The sequence below is a fragment of the Gopherus evgoodei genome, chromosome 1 (genome assembly GCF_007399415.2).
Source record: "Gopherus evgoodei ecotype Sinaloan lineage chromosome 1, rGopEvg1_v1.p, whole genome shotgun sequence".
In the NCBI taxonomy this organism is placed as follows: Eukaryota; Metazoa; Chordata; order Testudines; family Testudinidae; genus Gopherus; species Gopherus evgoodei.
In genome coordinates, this window is record NC_044322.1 from 68,103,520 (window position 1) to 68,121,978 (window position 18,459).

Here is an 18,459-nt window from a genome sequence, read left to right on the forward strand (position 1 = left end):
TTTTAAAAAATTTACCAGAATGCAGAGAACACAGAATGCAGAGAACTGTACCTCATATTTCAAAATGTTCCAAGGGAAAATTCCTGGGCCTCCTTATGCTAAGGCTGCCTTACAGCATCTCACAGGGCTGGTGATAGGCCTGGAAAAGATAGATTGAGGTAGGAAAGCATCTACAGAACACAATCATGTACCTATGCATTAAAGATAGTAAGTAGCTTTTTGACTCACTTATTGTAGGCATCATGGAGGAAGATGGGGTTCTCTGTACACATCCCAAGTAGTTTGATGCAGAAAGGAAGTTTGAGAATGAGCCAGGGGTAGGATCACAAGTTCAATAAGTAAGAGTAATAATGTGTTCAGCTATTTAAAAGGCATTATTTGTTATGTATGGCTGCAATGTAACATAGTAATAAAGTTACATTTTAACAGTGATATATCTGTTCTCAATACATTTTAGACTTTGTTGTTGCTGCTGAAAGATATTGATGAGCCTGGATGATAAATAATTCCAGATTTTAAGCACTAGATTACTTTGAATTTCATTTCCAGTACTGATCCTGAAATAGCTTTGTGAGACAGAACTTGTAAAAGTATGTAAATTTCTTAATGTCAGCTGCTCAGCAAAGATTGTCAGAGGCAATATGAAGCAAACATCTGCAGAAGAAAAAGTTATTTCAAAATACTATTATCTCTTTTTAAAAAGTTATGCTGTATTTAATTTTGCTCCCACTTGAACAGATAAAATATCACATGTCCATGAGAATTTGGGGAAAAGAGAGGTTAGGTTGATTTTTCCCCATAGTATTTACCTCCATAAGTAGATGGTCCAGCTTCTTTTGTCTGACAAGTCAACATTACACTGTATAGTTGGAGATAAACCAATAGAAAATGTCTTTGTGTACGAGGGGGAGTGGGGTCAAGGAAGCAGTCCTACACTAGATGACTCTTTCCAGCCTGGGGTAAGGAGATGGAATGAGTGAATTGGGAACGGGCATGGCAGAATGCAGCTGCATTATGCTTCATCCTCCATCAGCATAATTTAGTGCTAAACTCATGCAGTTGTCACATGGCTCGGCTGTTTGCGATTAGGGAGTCACCACCAGCACCCTAGTGGCCTCCCTCTCAGTGTGTCTGAGCCTAGTTTGGTCACAGTCAAGAATCTGACCCACTGTTCAGCAGCCCATATGGTGAGGTCATCCATTTTTAACCCATTTGCATTCCACAGTATCAGAGAGACCCCTTTTATTTGCTATTCTAAATATAGGGGTACACTGAGATACCTCGGATACCACCATATGATAACTGTAGCTAAATATAGATTTTTAATGGCAGGTAATGCATTTTGAATACCTGACCATATTGAATACTGCTATGCAATCGGGGACACCTCCAAATGGATCATGGAAATGAGGTGGCATCTTGGTAGACCAAGTATTCTTGTTTTTAAACCATCTCTAGCCTTGAAGTTGAACAGGAGATTGATATCATTAATGTCATTTAAACCAAGCACATACAGACAAACCCTATTAAATTGGGTTTTTACCCAGTTTATTAGAAACATGAAAAATACAAACACATCAGATAAATCCAGCGTTAGTAAATGTAATAGCAAGAAACTGGTTCATAAGTATAACTCATGACAGTAAGCACTAAGCTTGAGTGCTCTGTAAACACAGTAGATTCCACAAATCCAGAATGATATATGAAAAGCCATACCTCTGTTTGTTTTTTCTCACATTTCCAGCTTTCAGTTTAGTTGTGCAGTCAGAAAGCATAGATAACTACTGATGAGATTTGATTGCTACTCTATATTACTAACATAGCTAGATGTGATGCATCATTAAAGGTATTCCTATACAGATTTTTACAGATGTAGTTTTCCAAATGCCCCACCTGTTAAATGAGACACTACTTAATTTATATTACTTGTGTTTATTTCTGCAAAGTCTACTTCCTGAGAAAATACTTAGCTTTGCAATACCTATTTCCAATGAAATATAAAAAGCAGGGTTGACAGTGAAATATTTCACCTGAGCCGTGTAAAGAATAGGTGGATCACATCGTGCATCTCTGCATAAGAACTTATAGTATATAGTGTTCTCTAAATAATTTAAATACTTAATTCCCCTATTCATCCTCATCATTTTAAACTATGTCTTTTAAAGTGGAATAGAATAAGGAATTGCCATCGTAGGGATGGAGGTGCAGTGACTTCCTTAATTCAGGAATTGCAGGGGCTGTTTTGGCATGGGCAGTCCTCAAACCTCCTGTAACATGTGCCTTTGTTGCAAAGAGACATTGCTGGGTTGCAGAATTACCAGGCTAAAAATGCCTTAGGCATGGGACTGCTGCAGAGATAGTTTATAGCTGTTGTAGAGCCTTCCTTCTCTATTAGACTTGGAGTGAATGGCAACAATGAATCAGGCACATATTACTTGATCCTTCTCCCATTGATCTCAAAGAGAGTTCTGTCATTTCCTTTAGTGAGAGGAAGATCATGCTCTGTTTCTTTTTAATTAGAAATCTTAAAGATGGGTTAATATTAGAATATAATATCACATCAAACATCTTTCCTATATTTTTCCTTTCCTTTTCATAATGCTGTCTTACTCCCACAACAGCCTGGCATCTTATATAATCATGTCAGAGTAGCTCCTAAAACCTCTTAAATGGGTCCAGCGCCGAAGAACCTTTATAAAGATTCCTGCATATACAGAATGGGGAAGTAGACATGAAGGAAGAGTGTCCATTTGGTTCACATGCAGTATAAATCCCAAATTTTACACTGGAGGCAAGTATTAGGCTTTGTCCACTATTCATTCCTTCTATATACCCCACATACTCGTTGGATGGAAATTATTTATAAATACTTGGAAATTTACATTTTAATCGCTACTCTGTACACACGTAGATGCAGATAACAGAAAGCAGGACGGGGAAGGAAGAGACAAGGGAAAACAAAGTAGTGCATTACTGTGGCACAATTACCTTTGTATAGAACATTTCTCCTTTCCAGACTACTATAAAAGATGTCTAAACCATGACTTCATCTTGGTTCAAACATATTTAGCAAGCAACAGATTGCATATGCTTGATTCATACAAGGGAAAAATAATTAATTTACAAAATCACTTGTAAGCAATTCTGATTCCCTCAAGTTTTCAGTTCCTCTTTGCTTCCTGACCTAAGCTGGACAGACACAACTTACTTTTCCCCTCAAGGCCAAGTTCTCATACTTCAACTTGCTATTTGTTATAACCCTGGTCTAAGGAGTTCCTAGTGAAATTCCTCATTGCACGTTTCACTATAGGGTGTCTCAAGCTGTTTCATGTTTTCATCAAACATATTCGTGACTTCCACACTGCCACAACTAAAACACTAACATAGACTTCCCAGCAATGTCAATAAAATAGAACTAATGAAAAGTTTCTCAGACACAGCCATTTTGAAGATGCTATGAACCAACACAAGGCAGATTTTTTTTCCAAATGTAAAATTCAAGTAAAGGTCCAAAACAACATAACTTTAAAACTTCTTGAGGCAGCTCTTCCACTAGTGTAAGTCAACATAGCTCCAGGCTCCTTGTTTCCTTTTTTAAAATTTCCCAGAACAACTCAATCCTGGCATGAGATGTAGCATGCAAAATCTCCAGAAATTGTCTTATTTCGGGTTGTGATTTTGTGTGTGTGTGTGTGTGTGTGTGTGTGTCTTATATGCTAGCTCCCAAGAAATTAAAAAGTTTAATAAAAGTTCCCATTTACTGGTCCAGTTTAAGATCTCTAATTATTTTACAGCAGAGATTTTCAATAATCTATACAAAAGCAGATGAAAATATATTTGTCAAACAGCATCTTTAATTAATTTCTGAAATGAGAAGGTTGGCAGATATTTGCTTCAGATTAATATAATGTTCGGAAGGTTGAATTAATGATATTTGTTATACAATTCTTGAGTCTGTTGCATTTATCATTGGGGAAAAACAATGAGGCATGTAAGTGTTTTTAATGTTATCCATGTAGTATCACTGTATTTTTTTTATCAATCCTGTGTCAATCCAAGTTACTAGACAATAATAAAGATAAATCAATGTCTAACAGAGCTTTGTAGAAACCATTCTAAATGACTGAGGAGGACTAAAATTTGTCATACTGTCTAATGCTTAACAATGAAAGTAATTCAAGGACAGTTACATTTTGTACAGGTTCTTCATCATTTCAATAGCTTAAAGCCACCAGGATAGTTTTTAATTGTTTATATGATGTATCGCTTGATTGTCTCCTTCACTCTGCACCAAGGAAGAACAGAGTAAATTAATAATAAGCTGAGGCACAGCTGCAAACTAGCTGCTACAGGACAAGATTGATTTGTATCTACAGTGATGAAGCCTGGGCTCCAGATAAATAAGGAAGGAATATAAATTTTCTTCAATATCTCAAATCAGAATCTAAAGTTTTGTATTCCAAATTTCTGTTGATGCAACGGACTTTGATATATGGTCCTTGGATAGAGTACAGTTGAATGGGTTAACACTGAAAGTAAAAAAGCAGATAGAAATTGAATGACTTTCCAAAGTGTGTTCTTTAGCTCTGTCACATTTATATGGAGAAGCAGGTACTGAGTTTCAACACAAAAGTAATAATGAAAAGTAATGCAGACACAAATAGCTTGCCTCCAGCTAGACTAATGGCAAGGTTAGATTACATCAATTAAACCAGAAAGCCTCCAAGATAAAGTTCAGCCCACACATTGCAAGCTTTCCCCCCCATTCCAAACAAATGTCTACTTCTACTGCATAAGGCGGTTTAACTGTAACTTCAGATGCCTGGCAACATAATAAGGTGGGGAGGTGTGTGTTGGGGGGCGGGGGCTAAGGAACCTGCTAAAGCAGTAAACAAGGACATTAGATAATGTGAACTTTACTTTAAAAAAATCTACAGCAAATAAAATCTTGAGGTAAAGTGACCTTCTTTTACATATTCAGACACACTTGTGAAATTATAGTCAGTATTGTTCCAGCTGTAAAATTTTACTCTTTATAATAGTGCTAGCTTTCTTTTATATTTTGTTAAGCATTCTGAAAAAAATGTTTTAAAGCAGTGTAAAATCATTAAAAATGCATAAAAACAGCAAGCTGCATGACATTTTCTCTTTTGAAGTGTGATTACCTTGCAGTTATCTGAGAGAAAGCTCTTTCTTGCAAGTTTTTTTTTTTTTTTTTTTTTTTGTCCTAAGGCTGATAAAGATGGAGAATTTGGGATTACTCCAAGCCTCTATTCAGGGCTGAGGTGCCATTTCCTTCAGCGCTCTGGAATAATAGCCACAAAATGGAAAAAGTTTCAAACATAAATTAAGGGATGTCCAGATGTTCTTCATGCTATTCAATGATGACAAAACTAGTAGTAGCAATACAGCAGGCAGTGTGTGTAGGTGTGGGGGGAAGATAACCAGCAATTAAGGAAGATCTTTGGTTTACAGTAGTATTGGAAAGGCTTCAAAATAAGATGAGGGACCATGAAAGAAAAAAAAAAGATTTAAAATCCCCACAATGTTTGTCAATATAAGGTAAAACAAAAAGTTAAGATAAAAAATCAGAAAAAACGGTTGCTCAAAAAGTTTCCTCAGGACTAGGGGGTGTTAAGTTATTACTCCTGGAGGAATTCTGAGCTACTGCATGAATGCATAATTCATGAGCCCTGCAGATTTTTAATTTTTTGCACAGAAAGTAAGCTTCTGCTGAAATGTTGCTGCAATTCCACTTTCTATTCCCAACAGAGGATACTGTGGCATAAGAACAGCAACAGCTCCCAGCAGAAAATAACTTCTGAAGTTCTGCCTTTTGCCCACGAGAGGGCACTGTGATGATAGAACAAAGCAGCCACTTCCCACCAGCAAGGGAAAAGAGAGTCTGCAGTGCCTTGTTCTCAGCAGGCCAGGTCAGGAGACAGGGACTATGGGAAAACAGACAGTGTGGGGTCCTGCGGCTGGGTCAGACGGGCTCATATGGGCTAGTGAGTGAGGACAGACAGGCAGGGGCTGAATGGGGGTGGAGGCACAGGGCCACAGCAGGAAGGAAGGTGCAGAGACACATGGGGACAGGGAGGGGTGCATTGCCACATAGAGATGGGAGAGTGGATATCTGTGTGGGGCTCGAGGGACACATGTGGACAGTGGGTGCAAGGACCATGGGTGTATAGGAACACATGGGGACAGGTGCAGATGTGCCTGACTGAATGGGAGAGGCTAGGGGTCAGCCAGGGTCTGCATGGGGGAAGCTCCTTAACAATCCCTCCCTCCCAAAAAAAACCCCAAACCCTGTTCCATACTTTTCCCACCCATACCCAGCAACTTTCCAAGTTCACACTCAGGCTCCTTCCCAGCAATTTACTTCCCTCTCCCTCAGCTCCTCTGTTACCCCGGACTCCTCTAAGTCTTTGCACTGATTCTGAGGGGTGCGGGAAATATGGTTCTGTGTTGTAGTTTCAATGAATTATTACTCAGAGTTCTGTATTAATATACCTGGTAAGGAATTTATTTGTCAAAAAACATTTTGTGAATCTTTTTTGTTGTCTGTATTGTTACAGATATACTTGCTGACAGGTATTTTGAAATAAATGACCAAAAACAATTGAAACAACAATTGGTTGTCATTATGTTGTGTTATTTTTTACAAACAAAATATGCACAATTGTAATATCTTGGGCACAGAATTTTGATTTTTTTTTGCAGAATTTTGAATTTTTTGACACAGAATTCCACCAGGAGTACAGTTATTCACAGAAACTAGAGAGATTGCAAAAATCATATATTACATCAAAGTTTAAAAAAATGGGGGAGGGAAGTTCAGAGGTGTAGCTAAGTCCAAAGAGTTGCAGGGGAAGGAAAGCAGCTTTGTGCCAATATTTTTTCAAAATTATATTCATTATTGTTCTGCTTCTTTTTATCTAAATGTAGCTCAAATGGAGACTCCCATAGTCTTTATATCCTGGAGTGAGCTAACTGATCCCATCTGCTAGCATGACTCAGAAATATTTCCACTGCACTTTAAGAAATGGATTATTTCCTGTATTCTTTTAATTTCAGCATTTGGGAAGATCTTAAAAATCCGAATCATGCCAGAATACAGGAAATCCTAGAAAAAACATTTAAATTAAGGATAATTCAATACTGAGACTCAAAAGAAAACTCATACCTATGAGTAGAGCAGCATGAATACACCAAACATTTTTCCACAAATATTATTTTGAATTTACATCCCTTTTGTGTTTTCCTTCCTGGAATATTCTAGCAAATGTGTTTAATGGAAAGAAATGTCTCCAAAAAGTGAATTTTAAGCAAATATTGCAACATCATTTCAGAAAGTAAAATTTGAACTTATAAAGACAATTACTGAAACCAGAAACTTAGTCCTCAGGACTATGCCTATCCAATCAGAGCTACATCATCACCTGACAACTTTTCCTGAGTAAGGAGTGCCATGTAGTTGTAGTGTCCTAAGACCAACCCAGGAAACAAACTCTGATTCAGAAAGTCATAATCTCACATCCAGTTTCCTCCCGTGCTCCAAAGAGGAAATAAAGTGTACAAGTCCTATACCCTGCACAGGGTACATCCTTTTGTGTTCTTAAATTGGTTGGTGCACTGAATGGATGAACCCAGGGTTCTGGTCTGTCTCCACCCTGCCCCACCCCTTTATGCCCACCTGTGGGTGTGCACAGAGAATGTAGTGGCTTTATGGAGTCTACTTCCCCTACTGCACTGCAATCCACAATATCAGTAGCTCATGACGGATTGTGATGGGACATATTATGCTCCTTTACTCACATGTGTGGCTGCATAGGACTAGTGGTGAGCTATCCCTTAGAGCTGCAGTTCTCAAACTTTAGCAACCCAAGTACCCCCATGTCATGGTATAATTCCCCACTCTGAACCTTAGCGTCCAAAAGATGGGGTACCAGCATGAATTCCTCTAAGCTCAATTACCATCTTAGTACTAGTAGCGCTGCCACCAACCAGGAATTCCAGTACCTGGTACACTCTGGTCCCCCCAAAACCTTGCCGGGGACCCCCAAGACCCAGACCCTCTGGATCTTAACACAAGGAAAGTAAACTCTTTCCCTCTCCGTTGCCTCTCCCAGGCTTCCCCTCCCTGGGTTACCCTGGAAGATCACTGTGATTCAAACTCCTTGAATCTTAAAACAGCGAGGAAAATCCACCTTCCCCCCTCCTTCTCTTTCCCCCTCCCAGACTCTCCCTGAGAGAGAAAGTAATCCTAACACAGAGAGAAAATTAACCTCTCTCTCCCCCTTCCCTCCTTTCTCCCCACCAATTCCCTGGTGGAAGCAGACCCAGTCTCCTGGGGTCTCCCCAGAATAAAAAAAAATAATCAGGTTCTTAAACAAGAAACTTTAATTAAAGAGAGAAAAACAGTAAAAATTATCTTTGTAAATTGAAAATGGAATAGGTACAGGGTCTTTCAGCTATAGACACTGGGAATACCCTCCCAGCCTAAGTATACAAGTACAAATTAAAATCCTTTCAGCAAAATACCAATTTAAACTCCTTCCAGCCAAATACACATTTGCAAATAAAGAAAACAACCATGAGCCTAACTCGCTTTATCTACCTAGTACTCACTATTCTGAACTTATAAGAGCCTTATCAGAGAGATTGGAGAGAAACCTGGTTGCACGTCTGGTCCCTCTGAGCCCCCAGAGTGAACAACAACCAAACACTAACAGCACACACAAAAACTTCCCTCCCTCAAGATTTAAAAGTATCCTGTCCCGATTGGTCCTATGGTCAGGTGACAGCCAGGCTCACTGAACTTGTTAACCCTTTACAGTTAAAAGAGACATGAAGTACTCCTGTTCTATTAACCCTTAACTATCTGTTTATGACACCCCATTTTAACTTATTTTTTTCTAGGACCTCAAGCCTCTCGCTCAGCCCCAGACCCTGCCCCCAATCCATCTCTTCCCCTAAGGTCACAAACCTACCCCATCTCTTCCCACCCCCGGTCTACCTCTGCCTCTCCTCTTCCTCATTCTTCCCCCTCCTTCCCAGTGCCTCCTGCACACTGCTGAACAGCTATTCTCCAGTGTGCAGGAGGTGCTGGGAGAGAGGAGGAAGAGTTGATCAGTAGGACCCATGGACCCCCGGACTACTGTTGTGGACCCCAGTTTGAGAAACGCTGCCTTAGAGGATTATCATGACATAATAGGCCAGCCAGAATATCAAATCTTAACAATTAACTGCTCAGAGACAACCTCCAGAGCCAGAACTATTTGAAGAACTTTTTCTGTGAATTGTGAATTGAATATACTTGAAGAAACTGTGATCTGTTTATGGGACAAGTTTTAAACAGACAGATGAAATTTATCAGGAGTGAATCATTAGTCACCCACTTTATCTATAACATGAAATAAAAAGTTGATGAAACAACTTATTTTGACATGCTGAAAGGAAATGTTGATACAGCACTACACACAAGATTTAGCAGCACCAATGAACACATAACAACACAGGAAACTCCACAGAGGATCATCCATCTATCCCATAATCTGCTGCTATTAATGCCCTGTATCTGGTGCTTCCGATGGTAAAGCAATACCAAGATGAAACCATGGACTACATAAATGAAAATGGGAGGTTTTTTTCCATTCAAGGAGGCCAGGATTTTATAGCTCTTAATACACAATGGCAGCATTTTTTTCAAAATTGCTCAGCACCAGTAGTTCTCAACTAGTTGCCTAAATGTGAGCTGTTGGGTACTGAGTCTTCTGAAAAATCTCACCCAAAATATGTAACACAAAGGATGGTCAGGGATAAGATTCAATCTAGGATGGGCAAAACAGGAGAGCTGCAGCTGGTATCATGACTTCTGCAGGAACGTGGGGGCTGAGTTCAGCTGAACTAGTTAACCTTTTGTGAAGAACTCTGGCACTGCTGAGAAATTTGGGGGAATAGTTGGAATCCTAACTTGAGCAAGAACTGAGTCTAGGGAAAAAGACACTGTGTACTTCTTGTGCTTGGCTTTATGATTTATGTTTATATTCTCAGAGTTTAATGGCTCTAACTCTGTTGTGCCAATTATTTTATTGTCTATGGTTGAACAGTGGGCCAATCTGCTTGAGAACCAGGAGATATAAATTTGAAACATATGCAGAATAAAATACATGCAGATATAACTGTGTTCCATGCTGTTTATTTACAGAGTGGGAATCTCTATCTTTCCTCAAGAATCTACCAGGTTTACTGAAAAGGCTTAACCACCATGTTGACTAACTACTAATACTGTTTATATTTATCAGTGGAAAGCAGAGAGCTCCTTGGGTTCCCCTTGCCTCAGTTTGTAGGTTAAATAATGACAAAGACAGGGGATCTTGAATGAGCTGAGCTACACATGTGAGAAAAATAAGGAGATCTCAAGGGCTTTTCTGCTTTTTAAAATAACAAGCACAGGCTATTAGTTGTGAGACATCCAAGCAATTAAGCTATGTAAATGAGAGCAGAAGCTCCACCTATGTCAATGAAAAGAGAATTTGGCCCCTTGTCCATCTTGTATGTTTAATAGTTTCTTTGATAGTTTCAATTTAGCAAGAGAAAGCCTTGAAAGACGCTTTTCCTCTTCAGAGTACGGTGATTATATACTGTGGACTGTAACTGAAAATTTAAAAAAAAATGGGAAAAACCTAAGTCTTATATAATTTAAGATTTTTGTGGCATATAATTATGATAACACTTTTACAATTTTAAACAGGACTAGTTTATACTTTGACAAGCAAAAGGAGATTAAGGGTACCTTGAATGTTTGGAACAGAAAAGATAAGTAATGATGAATTACCAGGGAAAAGAGGTAAAGACTATCAAAGAACAATTTCCTTCAGACTCTCAAGTCATTATTTTTATTGTATATATTGTATTACTGAATCTTCTATAACAGGTTAAAACTATATCAGTTCTTTTTAAGAAATATTAAATGAATTCAGAGTAGAATAAATTCCCAGCTTTCAATCGGTCTCCTTATTGTCCTTGGCACATAGCAGGCAGGTATTGATTTTATGATAGCCAACCCAAGTAGCAGAAGGGAACCTGAATTGGGCAATCTAATTTAAATAGAAATTAGAATTCCCATGGAGAGATTCACAAAACACAAAATTCTCTTAAAAAAAAAAAAAAAGCAACGCCCTCAGACATACCAAGAGAGGTACTTTTGGTTCTGATGCAATTTGATTGGTAATTCATTCTTAAAATGAAATGAAATGATATGTAACCCTTCTGCCCCTCTGAGTTGGCAGCAACAAGGGCCGGGTTCAGTATCCAGGGGTTCTGTTTCAGTAACACAATGCATAACCGGCTCGAGCCCCCACCCAGTGACCTGGGACACTCACATACCAAACCCCCCTGGGCGCTTCTAGGAGGCAATACTTCCCCTCTTGCAAGCACGGAGTCTGAGTGTAGCAAAATCTTTTTAATAAAGGAAGGAATCAATGCGGCATCCCATTGGAGAAACACCACAAACAGGGTTATAACTCAAACCATAAACAAAAACCCACCTCCAAGTACATTTGGCACTGTCCTTTTTCCCCTTAGGGTTTTAAGTCCAATCACCCCAAAATCCAACAACCCAAAAGTCTCTGGTCAATGCCACCCCAGAGTTCGAGAGTTTACCTGTAGAGGTCCCTCCCCCCAGCCTGGGTAGAAAGGGGCACCTTACGTGGTCCGGGGCCAACTGCCCTGCCTCTCCGTGGGTTCTGCTTCCGCCTTCTCCACGAACTGCTCCGCTTTACCAGCCGCTCCACTCTGCTCCTCCAGCCGTCCTCAGAAACTGCTTTGCTCCACCAGCTGCTCTGCTCCATGAGCTGCTCCAGTTCTCCCTGCAAACTGCTCAGCTCCGCTCGCTCTGTGGGCCACTCCACCTGCCCCACAGCTACTCCACTTTGCCAGCCACTCCGCTGCCACCAGCTGTCCCGTGATCCGCTCCAGCCATCCCCACAACTGCTCCGCTCCACCAGCTGCTCTGTTCCACAGTATATCTTCAGGCTCCCCCACTAGTTAGCACAGTACTCAGTGTTCTCAGCTCAGTAATTTCAGTTCTTTAGTGATTTCAACTCTTAGTGATCTCAGCTCTTAGTAGGGGAGCCCCAGTGCTAGTGCACCATTAGCCCAAAGTGAGTTCAGCTCAGTAACCTGTATTTAGATTCTTGAGGGAATAAAAAAATAAACTCTGACATTCCACAGTGGAGAGAGGACGGGTAGAACTGGTGCTTCTGGCTCCACAAGAAGACTGCACCACTGGGCACAGATACCTGTCCCCAGCCTCTCTCAATTCACTGGGTTTTGGAACCCATGTCCCTTGTCTAGCAAGTACCACCCAACTGAGGGTGAGTCATTTGTCACCAAGCAGTCCCACAGCTCAGCAGTCTGGGACAGGGTAGGCGTGCCTATGCAAATACACTCTCTGAAATTCTTTCCACCAGATGTCAGGGTAGAGCTTATCCTGACTCTGCTTACAGATAGAAGAACTTTATCAGTATTTCTGGGGTGGAGAGGAGAAAAGTTTCCTCTTTCAGCACCAATCTTTCCCTTGCCTAAGTCCCTGTTTCTGGAGAGGACATCTTTATGGTATCATTTATTTGTCTGAGTTGCAAACATAACTTTTCGGATAAATAGTAGGGGAGGTAAATATTAGAGCTTTCCTAGAGACACAATGTAAGACATTTCTATATATATTTTGTGCAGTGTTCTACTCTAGATATAGGATTTCTCCTATGGGATTGAACATGCTTTATTGTATAGTGATACAACTCACTTTTCAGTGTTGACTTTTCTTTATTCTTACTCCAATTTTATAATTTTACTTGTATGGTTTATAGAAGGCGTATCCAAAATGAAACTCACTTAAGACTCCATCTACATGATGTCCTATCAACTTACATCCTAAAGGCTAGACTCTGCTATCCTTAAAGTAGGTCTTTACTCTGTGAGTTCTCTCATTAAAATGAGCTGGACAATTCACAAAGTAAGGTACTATCCAGTATGTGTAGCGAAGGCAGAAATGGGTCCTAAATAAATAACTGAAAAGGATTATTTACACTTTTACTTTTTTCAATATTTTTTCACAGAGACCAAATCCTGTAGTCCCCACTCATGGGCACTATGTAGAAAAAATGGAAAGAAGAAATGTTTCTCCCTTTAAGGGAGAGACGTTACCAACCTTCTGGGAGATGCTGGGAGCTTGTTTCCTTAATCAACAAAGAGTCCCTAAATCAGTGGAGAAATGGAGGGTATCTTTGCAGATGTAGGGGCCTTCAGGCATGCGGACTGCTCCACCATGCTGGTCTGTGGAACATTCTGTCTCCTGGTAACACATCTCCTTCAGGAGCCATGCTGCCATTGGATGGCATGTTTCTGGCTTAATAGCTGGTGAATGGAAATCATGGAGTAAATCTCTGTGAGTTTATGCTGCTTTTTGTATTTTTGCTTAGCAGCAGCCTGCAAGTTTCTGAGCAGAATAAGTTTGGCAGGAATAGAGATAGAATAAAGACTGCAAGATTTGGCCCTTAGTTATTTCTTAGTCATTTCTGTTTAGATATACTGATATTCTATTATATACTGTGCAATTTCTCTCAATTTGTTACTCATGTTAAGACTGTGGTCTGCATTTTTAAATTTATCAAGTTAAATCATGCTATTTCTCCAGTGCTACCTAGGTTCAGCCCTAGCTTTCTCTCTCACCTTTAGAATTTAACTCATACCAATGAATTTCCCAAGACTATTGCTCTTCATTGAGATTTTTTATCCCTAGTCTTATTTCACACAGCTGGATAAATCCTTTGCAGCCCCAGTGATTTATTGGCTTGGAGTTGCCCCAGCTTACTTATCACTTCTGCCTCACTGACCCTGAAGTAATCCAAGATAGCAAGTACATGGCCAATAATAGATGACATCGGTTAGTGTTTTTTCTATTGTGCACTTAGTAAGTGTTCTTTTTCTTGACTGGCCTCTTCCACTGTTTGTTTTAGCCTAAAATATTCTGATATTATTCTCCATATTTCTCTTCCTGATTTATTAAATTCTTTAGCTATTTTATTATTTTCTTTTTTTTATGTGTGCATGAATTTATAAAGACACAGACAGAACATAGAAGTGGGTCATGCTATATAAAGGGTTTATTGACATGCGTTTGGACTGCATTACTCATAAGTGGTAAACCTATGAGTGAGTTTTGCATGTCATCCCAACAGAGTATCATTAAAATCTTTCCACCTTCCTACAACATCATATTCTGAACATGCTACACATTTTTACAGAATACCCTCCCCTATGTTTTAGAATTCTTTCATAATTTTTGTCTTTTTTTTCATCCTTCAGTCTTTAAATACCTTATTTACCATGAGTTCAATGGTAGTGGTCTCAGAGGGACCCATAAACTCTGAATATGACCTAAAATAGCTTTATTGTACATAAAAATACAATGAATTTAAGATGCAATTTCACTTGGCATTCCAGGATGGGAAGCAAGTGCTATGTATGCCATCAAAAAATAAAAGATCCCAGTATAAGAATCCTGGGTCTAGCTTTGAATACTGTGAAGATGTCAGATCTTAAACTTGGCATTTAAGTACTATGTTTCCCATCCTAGTACTCAATCTGTTCTATTGTGGTGGAGGAGGGAAATCCGCAACTGCAGAATAAGGAAACATATCTGGCAGATTGCTTAAAATAAATCCTATACAAGCTGGGAATCACAACTCCATCTTCAAGTATAGATGTAGCCAAAAACAAGCCCTGTGAAGCCCTTTGAAATTTAAAAATGTTTGAGTAAATCCGCAGGAAATGGATGAGTGGGCAGAATACAGATGTGAAGGTTAAAGGTGTTTGATAAATTGTGAAACAGATATTTTATTTACTATTTCATATTTTTTTTGTGATCCAGTGTGTGTATGTATATGCTCCAAAGCTTCCACAGCTGGAGGCCTCAAGTTAGGCTTCTAAAAATCCATATTTAGGTTTTTTAATCCATATTTTTGCCTTTAAATAAAACATGTTTAGGATCCTATCTTCAGGCACCCATTTTTGAAAATTTGGTCATAAATATCGTAAAGGCTTTGGTGACTGGATAGTTTGGAGTGAATTGACATTTGCACATTGAATTTGACTGACATATCTCTGTTTCACATATTAATTATTGAATTTAGTCTCCAAATTGGTCACAGCAATATTTCTGAAGAAATCTGATTTTTTTCCGTGCAATATTTTAAAAATATGTCCTAACTTTTGCATAGGAAGCATTTAAAAATACTCCCACATTGAAATCTTATCCTTCTCACTCATGCAACTTTCCTTGTGATTCCGCTCTCTAACTAAGCAACCACAGTTCATTTAGAAACTCCAAACTGCACACACATTCTGATAACATCTCAGACACGGGTTACTTTTAAAATTTTAGAACTAAACACAGAAAGACTTATTATCCTAATTCAGCATAACCTAACTGAACTACAACAAGAAAAGCCAAAAAGACCATTGGGACCCATCAGCTACACTGAGGGAAGCAGCTGTCTCTTCGACAAAGCAGATGGAATCTAACAATTTAGAGGGAGATTTTCAAAAGTGCAAAGGGCAGTTAGGTGTTCAACTGCCATTGAAAGAGAACAGAAGTTGACCACAACTCCATTTGGCCCATCTGAAAATCCTATCCTTAAGATTTGATTCTGCCTTTTCTCCTGCTACCATGTTCTGGCTCCTATCAGTGAGAGAGGAGGGGAGCCGAAGCAGTCTGCTTTAGGCTGATGGTTCACTTGACAGGAGTCCACATCTGATGGATATGAGTATGTGTATTGTACTGGAACTCCTGCCACAACTTTACCAGTCACTTTAATGACTTCCTATGGCGTGGTCTACACTGGGGAGGGAATTGACCCAGGATATGCAACTTCAGTTACGAGAATAACGTAGCTGAAGTCAACGTATCTTAGGTCGACTTACCTCGCATCCTCACAGCGCTGGGTCGACTGCTGCCACTCCCCTATGGACTCCACTTCTGCCTCTCACCGCAGTGAAGTATAGGAGTTAACGGCAGAGCAATCGAGGATCAATTTATTTCATCTACACTAGACGCGATAAATAGATCCCCGATAGATCAATCACAGTCCGCCGAACCGGTGGTTAGTGTAGATGTACAATATATCTTTGAATGGAGACAAGTTATTCTAAATTGGTATTAACAAATCTTGTGTTCAGAATTAGTCAGTAGATGCAGTGATATCACAGCATTTGTCAGTACTATTTCTATTCATTGGACCTCTGTAGTACCAGCGCGCTTCTACAAGTATAGTGATACTACAGCTGAATTGCCAGAAGTGTACTAACGCATTTTATAGAACATATAACGATGGACCCTTGTATCTGCAGGGAATCCTAGTGAAATCAATGAGATTGATCACATGTAGAAAAAGAGCATTATTATAGGGATTGTGACGATGTATCCCATAATGCTTTATGGGAATATGACATAACTGGAGTATATTTTATGCTACATGTGCCATGTAAAATATCTCTGTAAAGGTTATGGTTTACTGAATCTATTCATCCTATTTGTACACATATATCATTTTTGTACTTTAAGTTATGAATATTGGCTGTATACTTGCTTGATTTCTAAGTAAGCTTTGTAAGACAGCTGGTCAGCTTCTTTAGAAAGGTATTTGCAAAGTTAAGTGCCCAGACAAGAAGCATTTAAGAATGCTCCAATCCACATAAGAAGTCTTCTGGGAGACATACAAGATAACATATGAGCAATGGCTTCTGCCTGTAAAAGCTGAGTCATGCATGGACATATGACTTTCCCAGGTGACTCCAGAACTCCATCTTGAAGCTGGACTTTCCATAGGAGAGACAAGAGCCTCCCCACACCCAAGAATACCTGAAAGAAACTGGAACTGAAACCTACAGTGGGTGTGAGTGATTGCTGGACCCAGACTAGCAGGAGATTAGTCTGTAAAAGGAAACTTACTGGAACTGGTGAAATGTTATTTGTATTCAGTTTCTTAGACATAGATTTGCATATTTTATTTTATTTTACTTGGTAATTCACTTTGTTCTGTCTGTTACTACTTGAAATTACTTAAATCCTACTTTCTGTATTTAATAAAATCACTTTTTAGTCATTAATTTACTCAGAGTATATGTTAATACCTGGGGGGGGGAAACAGCTGTGCATAGCTCTCTATCAGTGTAACAGAGGGCGAACAATTTATGAGTTTACCCAATATAAGCTTTATACAGTGTAATATAGAATTATTTGGGTTTAAACCCTATTGGGAGTTGGGCACCTGAGTGTTAAAGACAAGAACACTTCTATAAGCTGCTTTCAGTCAAGCCCACAGCTTTTAGGGGATGTGGCTCAGACCCTGGGTCTTGGTTTGCAGCAGGCTAGTGAGTCTGGTTCAAACCCAGCCAGGGCACTGAAGTCTCAGGCTGGCAGGGCAGGAAAGCAGGGACAGAGGTCATCTTGGCACATCAGGTGGCAGCCCCAAGGGGGCATCTGTGATCAAACCCATCACAGGGTTTGCAAATATTTACACATGTGCTTAACTTTGCTGTCCCTGGGATGTAGGTCAGCTGAGAAGAATTCAGACCGTAGAAGTCAAGGTGTAAATTGCCTGTGTTATGCAGAATGATGGAGCAGAAGTCCTGTTAATGTGAATGAAAGCTGTGCGAATGTGCATGCACTGAACTGAAAAAGGACCCTAAAGAACCTCCCTACTAGTCTATAATAAAAAAACAAAAATATACAATGCAATGCTTTTGTGTAACAATGTTAATTCATTTACATGTTTCACATTAGTGATTTTCCCCAAGACATTCCAGACCTATTACTTTAAATAAATTGGGACTCCTAGAATCCCCAGCAGTTATTATGCAGATTGGTCCCATAACAATTTTCATGAACTTTACTGTCTCTGTAGACATTTTGCTCCTGTGCTCAGCCCAGATGTCACTCATCAATGGAAACAGTCTCTCAGAGGCACAGTACTGCATGAGAATGCCAGCACAAACTAAGTCAGAAGTCTCAAATTTTAAGAGAGGATGTTATTTATTAAAAATTATTGAAAATCTACACCATATGTCATAGATTGATGCCTTTCTCTTTCAAGTCTCTCAGTGCCTGGAAAATAACATGCATTTAGACAGAAAGGTATTTGTCAAATATCAATTAATTGACAACTCATATTATCCAAATACTGTTATATCATAAACACCTATACTTCATTTCAAGACTCATTCTTCAAAGTGCCGAGCACACTTTTGGTATGTACAGTCTGCAAAATTACACTTGCAGCAGCAAGTCTCAGAGTCTGGGTCAACTGACTTGGTCTTGTCCTACAGGGCTAAAAATAGCAGTGTAAATGTTCCCCCTTGGGCTGAAGCTAGTCATCTGAAATCCACATCCCT